This window comes from Lynx rufus, unplaced genomic scaffold, assembly GCF_022079265.1.
Source record: "Lynx rufus isolate CCGP_SWC_20201006 ecotype Redwood Valley unplaced genomic scaffold, mLynRuf1.p SCAF_17, whole genome shotgun sequence".
Lineage (NCBI taxonomy): Eukaryota > Metazoa > Chordata > Mammalia > Carnivora > Felidae > Lynx > Lynx rufus.
This window is the reverse complement of record NW_025814831.1, coordinates 18148137-18157595: the sequence shown is the minus strand read 5'-3', so window position 1 is coordinate 18157595 and position 9459 is coordinate 18148137. Positions and strand designations below refer to the sequence as shown.

Below are 9459 nucleotides of genomic sequence, written 5' to 3'. Positions count from 1 at the left end.
GAAGGAGATGAGAAAAAATGAACCTAATATGTGAAAGAATCTAAAATTATACTTTACATAAGAAGTCCCATTAACCAGTTTCATCCTTGAATAAATAAATTTTGAGGCTGAAATTCTCATTTCTAAAACAACTGTGAACTGTTATTCACAATACTGACAGGTTAGTTGAGAAGTCTACTGGAAGGGGAGCACGTGGGTGGCTCATTTGGTTAAGCATCCGACTTTGGCTCAGGTCATGGTCTCGTGGTTCCTGAATTTGAGCCCTGCATTGGGCTCTGTGCTGACAGCTCAAAGCCTGGAGTCTGCTTCGGATTCTGTGTCTCCCTCTCTCTCTCTGCCCCTCCCCTGCTCGCACTCTGTCTGTCTCTCTCTTAAAAATAAACAAACATTAAAAATTTTAAAAAAAGATATCTACTGGAAGAGTGGCTAGGTGGCTTAGTCAGCTAAGCGTCTGATTCTTGATTTAGGCTCAGGTCATGATCTTACCATTTCTGAGATTGAGCCTGTGTCAGGCACTGAGCTGAAAGCACTGAGCCTCCTTGGGATTCTCTCTGTCTCTCTCTCTCTGTCTCTCTCTCTCTCGAAATAAATGAACTTTAAATAAATAAATACATAAATAAAGATATACATAAATACATTAATAAATAAAAGGAAGTCTGCTGGAGATGATATAAAAGCTGGCATGTTTCAATACGGAAAGACAGTCTTAGATTGAGCATGGCTAAAGGAGGTGAGGAAGAAGCTGGTCTCTGAAAAGCTCAAAAGGCTTACAGAGATTTAGGGACAAAATGTCTTCCAGAATGATTCAGCCTATTTTATGTGCCTTGAAATGTACCAGGTATTTCAATATTTAAATTTAAATATAAAATTTTATTCAATTTATCCTTTTTAAAGTTATACATAATCAAATAATGGCATGAAGAACTGGATGGCTGAATAACTGGGTGACTGAATAACTTCATAATTGAACTTGAAAAGTGAACTTGAACAGTATTATTAGTTGTAAAATTCTTAGCCATTTATTGAAACCATTCCAGCTTCTAATTCTTACAAGACTGAATGTTACATATGCTAACAACAGTACAGGAATCTACTTAAGAAAAAATAAAGTTGAGAAAGAATTGATAGTATAAATCAGCTTTAGTGACACCACCCACATCAAGGTGACATCAATCTTTATTAAGTAGCTACAAGACTTCCTGAGATTTTTATGATGAGAATTTCTCTTTTAGTCAACAAATCATAGAGTTTCAGACAGAACTGTGCTGCACTCCTGTTTGTATAATCAAACATATGCCATAGATTCATAATACGATCTCTCTACTCACGTTAGCAAAAATTAATGTTTGATTAATGCATTTGATTATTAAAGGCACACTTTTCCCCAGCTCCATATGGCATTTTTCTAAGATAGAAATTTCACCAGAAAATTAAAAAGCCTGGTGAATGTTTTCCAGTTTTCATCTAAGAATTGTGCGATCTGTCTTAATATTCCAATTTTGAGAATACTTCAAATAGTATGACAAACATTTTCTTGTATATATTGTTTATATAAAACACCTCTGTACAATTTTTATCAGAGGAAAATGAACCTTTACAGAAAAAAATAAATTTGTAAAGACATCTTGAAATTAGGTCAAAGGGGTTTAGATATGTTTCTATACATAAGGTACTTGAGAAAAAAACCATAAATATATTTTTATTTGATTAAATTAAATATATTTTATTATAAGAAAAAACACCGTTGTCATCCTCAATGTAGATAACAATTGGGATTCAAATATAATTGAGAAATTTTAAATACTTGTATTTCATTCCAAGAAAAAAATCAGAGGAAAAAAAATCCCAACTTAATCTAAAGTAGCTTTAAAAGAACAACGTGAGGCTTTTGGAACAGCAAATTGAAGAAAATGACAAAATCTCTCTCCAAAAGGCAATGATAAAAACTGGACAAATTGTCAAAAATAACCATTTAAGGGCTCTGGAAATTGACCAAAAGCATACAACAAATGAGAAACATGACTTTGAGGATCTCAACTGAGCGTCCATCAACACCTTGAGGGATTGTGGGAGTTTAGTCCGGGGCCGCGTTTTTCTTACCCATCCCAGCTCTGTCATCCAGACATTCTACCTAGGAGTGCAAGCCATGGCCTCAGGACTAGGAGGCTCACTGCCAGAAAGGCTGCGTGCACAACACTGTGTGCAAACTTAGAAGAGAGCAGAGGAGCCCTAATGAGCTACTGAATTTTAAGAGATCTATGGGCAAAATATGAGAGTTCTACTCTTTCAAAGTGTGTGAGCGTAACCTCTGAACAAGCACTGGATGAAAACTAAGCTATGTTGACCCAAAAGCTACATCAAAGAAGCTGACCTTGAAAATAAAAACAAGAATTAAAGAAGACAAAAACAGAAACAAGAAACTGAGCAGAGACATGGCCACAAATTAGTCCAAATAAACAAACATGAAAACAGGAGAAAATATCAATCTTGATGGGACTCAGAGTCTAGAGTTATTGCAATATTACTGCAGTGTAATTCTACAAGTCCAGCTTTTGGGGTTCCTGGGTGGCTCAGTCGGTTGAGCGTCTGAATTTGGATCAGGTCATGATCTCATGGTCCATGAGTTCGAGCCCTGGTTGGGCTCTGTGCTGACAGCTCAGAGCCTGGAACCTGTTTCAGATTCTGTATCTCCCTCTCTCTCTGCCCCTCCCCCCCCCTCAAAAATAAATAAACACTAAAAAAAATTTTTTTAAAGTCCAGCTGCTAACAAAACAGGATGAGATATGTAAAGAAACTAGAATTTTTGACCCATTAAGAAGTATACTGTAACTCCTAGAGCAACAGCTAAGAAAAAAAAAATACAGAAAATAATTTGAGAAAAGAATTTAAATGGAACATTAATTATCTACATAACACCAAGAAAGGAAGTAAAAGAGAGAGACAGAAAGAGAGAGGGAGAAAGAGAGAGAGAGAGATGGAGAGAAGGTGAAACATACAGGAAACAAATAGCAAAATAGTAAATATAAATCCAGCCATGTCAATAATGGTAGCAAGCATGTATGGATTAAAAACTAATCAGGGGCATCTGGGAGGCTCAGTCAGTTAACTGTCGGACTTCAGCTCAGGTCATAATCTCACCATCGGTGAGTTGGATTCCCACATCGAGCTCTGTGCTGACAGCTCAGAGCCCAGAGCTTGCTTCAGATTCTGTCTCTCTTTCTCTTTGCCCCTCCTCCACTCACACTCTGCCTCTCTCTGCCTCTCAAACATGAATAAATATTAAAAAAAAAAGACATTAGGAAAAATTTGTTTTTAGATATAATATGGACACTTTCTAATTATAAAACATCAATTCACTTGGGAGGTATGTTAATTACAAACACACATGCACCTGAAAAAAGATTAAAAAATACATGAAGCAGATTTACACAATGTATAGGAGAAATAAGAAATTTAACAAAATTATTTGGAGAATTCAATGCCCTACTCCCAACAATAGCCTGCTCAGCTAGAGTGAAAATCAGCAAGACTCTTAAGGACTCGAGACATAAGACCATAAAAGACATTACTGATGAAGATGAGCAAATGGACATTTATAGAACACACTATCCAATAGCAGCAGAAAAAAAAGTACATGGAACATTCTCCAGGAAAGGCTAAGTTCTGGGTCATAGGAATTCTCAATAAATTTAGAATAATTGGATTCCTACAACATATGTTCTTTGATCCCCATGGAATTACATTAGAAATCAAAAAAAGGAGAACTTGAGAAATTCAAAAATATTTGGAATTTAACTAGCATACTTCTAAACAAACAATGAATTCAAGAATAAATCACAAAGGAAATCAGAAGATATTTTGAGTTGAACAAAATGAAAACACGATATATAAACATTAACGGCATGTATCTAAAACAGGGCTTACATAAAAGTTTATAACAGAGATGCCTACATTAGAAAAGGAATATTTCAGAGCAATAACCTGTGAGTTCATTTGACAAAGCTAGAAAATAAAAGAACAAATTAAGCCCAACACAAACAAAAAGAAGGAAATAAGATTAGAAAAGAAATAAATGATACCAAATACAAAAAAATAACATAAAAGTGAATCCCCAAAATTTTATTGAAAGAAATCAACAAACCTGTCAAAAAGTTTTTAGAGTTGGCAAGAAAATAAGACAATAGACAAATTAACAAAACTAGGAATAAAAGGGTGGCTATCACTACTGATTTTACAGAAATTAAAAAGATCAGAGGGAATGTTATGAATAACATTTTGCCAACAAATTGGACAATGTGGATAAATCTGAACAACAACAAGAAAAAAAATAAGAAAAGAATATGTGAATAGATGTGTAACAAATGAAGAAATTAAATTAGTGAGTAAAAATCTTCTCACTAAGGCCAGGCTCCCATGTCTACACTGGTGATTTAATCAATCATTATATGAAGCAAGTAATCACCATGCCTCCTGAACTCATCCAGAAAAAGAAAGAAGTAACAGAAATGGAAAATTTTCTTTAGAAAAAGTAGAGCAGGAGGGAGGGAATACTTTCCTAATTCATTTTGTGAGGCAACTGCTATCGTAATCCTACCAGAGAGGAAAATCAAAAGACATCAATAGGGGAAAAAAGTACTAGCCAATAGATCTCATGAATATGGATGTAAAAATCCTCAGGAACACATTAGCAAATAAATCCAGCCACACACACAAAAATGATGGTATATGCACGCCATGCCCACATGAGGTTTATCTCAGGAATGGAAGGTTGGTATAAATATCCCAAAATCAACTAATGTAATGCACCATATTAATAAACTAAAGTACCAAACCTCATGATCATATTGATAAATGCACAAATACATTTTGAAAAATCTTTTATCCGTGGATGGTGATTTTCAACAAGTTAGGAATAGAAGAGAACTTCCTAAAACTGATAAAGAGTATCTATAAAAGTCCTATAGCTAAAAAAGCTATAGCTTTTTCCTGATTTTAGGGGGAAGCATTTGGTGTTTCACTGCTAAAGTGAAAATTTTAGTTTAAAATGGTAAAATACCAAATGCTTCCCTCTTAAGATCAGGAAAAAAGCAAGGATGCCTGCTCTCAACACTTTTATTCAACACTGCATGCATTGAAGGTGTATAGGTAGTGAAATAAAACAGAAAAACAGAACAAAATGATAAATAAATAAATGGTATCTAAATTGGAAAGAAAGAGATAAGATTTTTTTATTTACAGATGACCTGATTCTGTATGTAGAAAATCCAAATAAATCACAAAAAACGACTAAAGCTTTAAAATAATGTCAGTATCAGGATCACAGGATTTAACATCAATATAGAAACATTAATTAAATTTCTGTACTAGCAGTGAACATTTGCAAATGAAATAAGACAAACAATTCCATTCACAATTGCATGAAAAATGAATAAAATATTTAGAAGTAACGTTAACAAAAGCAGTACAAGACTTGTGTTCTGAAAATTACAAAATGCCTCTGCGAGAAGGAAGATTTAAATAAATGGAGAGGCATTCCATGTCCATGAATCATTGAAGACTAAATGTCTTAAGATGGCAATTTGTCACGAATCGATCTATAGATATAATTAACTCACTTTCAAAACCCCAGCAGGCCTTTTTGTTGGTGGAAATTGACAAGTTGTTTTTAAAGTTTATAGGGAGGGGTGCCTGGGTGGCTCAGTCGGTTGAGTGTCTGCCTTCGGCTCAGGTCATGATCTCACAATTCGTGAGTTCAAGCCCCGCGTCGGGCTCTGTGCTGACAGCTCGGAGCCTGGAGCCTGCTTCAGATTCTGTGTCTCCCTCTCTCTCTGCCCCTCCCCTGCTCATGCTCTGTCTCTCTCTGTCTCAAAAATAAATAAAAACTTTAAAAAATATTTTAATGTTTATAGGGTAATGCAAGGGACCCAGAGTAGCCAAAACTACTTGACGGGAGAATAATGTCAAACACTTAACATTTTCCAATTTCAAAACTTGCTATAAATCTACACGAAGCAAGGCAGCATGGTCCTGGTATAAGGATGGGCTTATAGATAAATTGAACAAAAATGAGTTCAAAATTAAACTCTTCACATTAATGGTAAAAAAAGAACAAGGCCACAATTAGATTTTATGGGTTTAAATGTTTTGTCCAGTAACAATCACCTGGTTGGTTTATTTTATTCTTTAGGTTTATTTATTTATTTTAAGAGAGACAGAGAGTGAGTGGGGGGAGGGGTAGCCATAGAGGGAGAGAGGGAGAGAATCCCAAGCAGTCTCCATGCTGTCAATGTAGAGCCTAACGCATGGCTTCAACTCACAAAACCAAGAGATCATGATCTGAGCCAAAATCAAGAGTCCCACGTTAAACCTACTGAGCCACCCAGGCGCCCCACCAGGGAGGTTTATAAAGCACATAGTTACCTAGTAGCAGGACCAAACAAAAAGAAAAGCATAAAATTTGAGAGTCTTACATCATTCGATTTATTTCAAAATTACATTAAAGTAATGCTAATTGTAGGACAGTGTCAAAGATAAACACCACCATACGTTAATTTCAAGGAGAACAGATTTTATTCAGTAACTACGGATTGTAGGGGCAAGTGCTGAGCTCCATTCTTTGTTCAGAGGAGATGGGATGTTTGAAAAGAGAATAGAGAGGAGGGAGTGGAAACTTCAGGGGCTCCAGCAGTCAGGGAAGTGAAAACTCACAAAAAGCAGAGGGAGGTGGTCCAAGTGAAACCCATCTGGGTTTTCTAACTGGCACTTACCAAATGTAAGCCTCTCCCTTTGCACAGAGACTGGGAAACAAGGGGCCCTATCCTCAGACATTGGCAGCAACAGAGTAAACTCTTTTGGCAGCCTTGAGTTTGCTCAAGCAGGTACTTGAAGAGGGTCTAGAGACATCCTAAGGGTACTGACTTGAGCTGTTACAAACTATAGTAATGTTTGTTCAGGTCTTTATAGGCCAAGATGGAGGCATAGTTGAAAAAAATCTGGCTACGTTTTGGTCAAGGAGATAATCATCATCAGCAAGGATTTTAAAATGTAGTCTGTAAACCACCTACACGAGAACTTTGGAGTAATTATTGGAAAAATGATTTTTGAATCTTATCCAGAGTTATTAAATTAAAATATTTTGCTTAGGACCCAAAACATATTAGACATCAACCCAGATGATTCAGACATAAATGAAAGTTTGAAAACCACCTGTTGAGAGTGACCAAGCTTTGGAAATGGATATGCACTGTAATTTTCACAACTGCTTAGATGAAAACAAACACGAGGATATAATAATGATAGCAAACATACATTAAGAATTTAAATATGTACCAGGCTTGTTTTAAGAATTTTACATGTATCAACTCAATCCCATATTACGTTTGGAATATTTATTTTAATGATAAAGAAAACTATACACAGAGAGGTAAAGCAATTTACGTAAGGTCATACAGCAGAGCAAGAATTCAACCCCAGAAATTTTGCCTCCAGAGGCTATATTCTAAGTCACTATATTATATATTTAATTGTGACATGATGATCAACAACCTATTTCCAACATTCTTAAAAAAAAATTCATATGGAGATAGGAATGTGGTGGTCTTGCTAAATTTGACAACACTTATTTTTGTGAAGTATTTGGGAGAGAGGGTGAAAGGCAGACTACACCAGCTTGAAGTTAAGATGGTCAAAGAAAATAGAAGAAAAAGTAAATATAAAAGAAAATGTATTAAATTATAAAGTAAGCATCTTTCCCTCTATTTGTAAAGGAAACCAATAAAGTAAAATTTAATTTTTGGAAAACATAACAAAATAAATAAGAATTTAGTAAGACTAATTAAGGGGGGAAAGTGATAAATCTATACTATCAGAAAAGATATGAGAAAGATATTATGCTTGGCTGGCACAGTTGGTTAAGCATATGATTCTTCATTGCGACTCAGGTCATGATCCCAGGGTCGTGGAATCAAGCCCCATGTCTGGCTCTGCACTGACAGTGTGGAGCCTGCTTGGGATTCTCTCTCTCTTCTCTCTGCCTCTCCCCTGCTTGTGCATGTGCTCTTTGTCTCTTTATCTCTGTCAAAATAAATAAATAAACTTTAAAAATATATTAGATACTAAAGATAGAGCTTACAGATATTCAGATGTTAAAGACATTAGAAATGTAAAGAATATATGTTCCACCAGAGCGAGGGCCTAATGAAAGGTGGCAAAAGGGAGCCCAGAAGAAAGTAGTTGATCCATTTTCTAAGAAAGATTGGTATGATGTGAAAGCACCAGCTATGTTCAATGTAAGAAATATTGGAAAAACACAAGTCGTAAGAGCTCAAGGAAGCAAAATTGCATCTGATGGCCTCAATGGTAGTGTTTTGGAGGTGAGCCTTGTTGATCTGCAGAATGATGAAGTTACACTTAGAAAAATCAAGCAAATTGCTGAGGATGTACAGGGCAAAAACTGTCTGACTAATTTTCATGGCATGCGTTTTAACCCTGACAAAACGTGTTCCATGGTCAAAAATGGTAGACCATGATTAAAGCTCATGTTGATGTTAAGACTACTGATGGTTATTTGCCTTGTGTATTTTGTGTTGATTTTACTAACAAAATGCAACAATCAGATTTGGAAGACTTCTTATGCTCAGTTCCAACTGGTCCACCAAATTTCGAAAAAAGATAATGCATATCATGACCTGAGAGGTGCAAATGACTTAAAAAAAAGTCAATCAGCATCAGACAGCATCAAAAAGAGACATAGGAAAAGCTTATAAATCTACTTATCCACTCCATGATATCTTTGCTAGAAAAGTAAAAATGCTGAAGAAGCCCAGGTTTGAACTGGGAAAGTGTATGGACCTTTCTGGTAAAGGTAGTAGTTCTGGAAAAGCGACTAGAGATGAGACCATTGCTAAAACTGAACAAGCTGATGGGTCTGAGCCACCAGCCCAAGAATCTGTGGGAAATTCAAACATTTAATGGTGACAGATAAAAAAATCCTATTGGTGAAAATAAATAAACAAATAAATAAATAAACAAATAAAATTGAAACTGTATATTAATCTGACAATTTAGATGATGCAATTTCAGGAAAATATAACTTAACAGTACTACTAAAGGAGAAATAGACATATCTCAATAGCATTTTTTTCTTTTCAGAACATTACGTTCATTATTTTAATAATCTCACAATAATCTCCCAATTTAGATGATTTCACTAGCAAATCTTTCAAAATATTTAAGAAAGGGAAAAATACAAAATCTTCTATTTAATAAAGATAAAATCATTCTTAGATCCTTTTTTTTTTTTGAAGTGAGGATAATCTTTATATCAAACCCTATCAAGGACATTAAAAGAAAAACTACAGATCAATTTCTCTAATAGGTATTATTTCACAAATCTAATTAAAATATTAGCAAATTGAATCCAGTAATACCAAAAGTGGGGTTAAAATGAGCTGAAAGTCT

The 9459-nt window shown here is 35.1% G+C and overlaps 1 pseudogene; it reads left to right on the top strand.

Annotated features, from left to right (window-relative positions):
• The first annotated feature begins 717 nt into the window (after window positions 1-717).
• LOC124512244 (40S ribosomal protein S3a-like) lies at window positions 718-8970 on the top strand (annotated as a pseudogene).
• The last annotated feature ends 489 nt before the right edge of the window (window positions 8971-9459 follow it).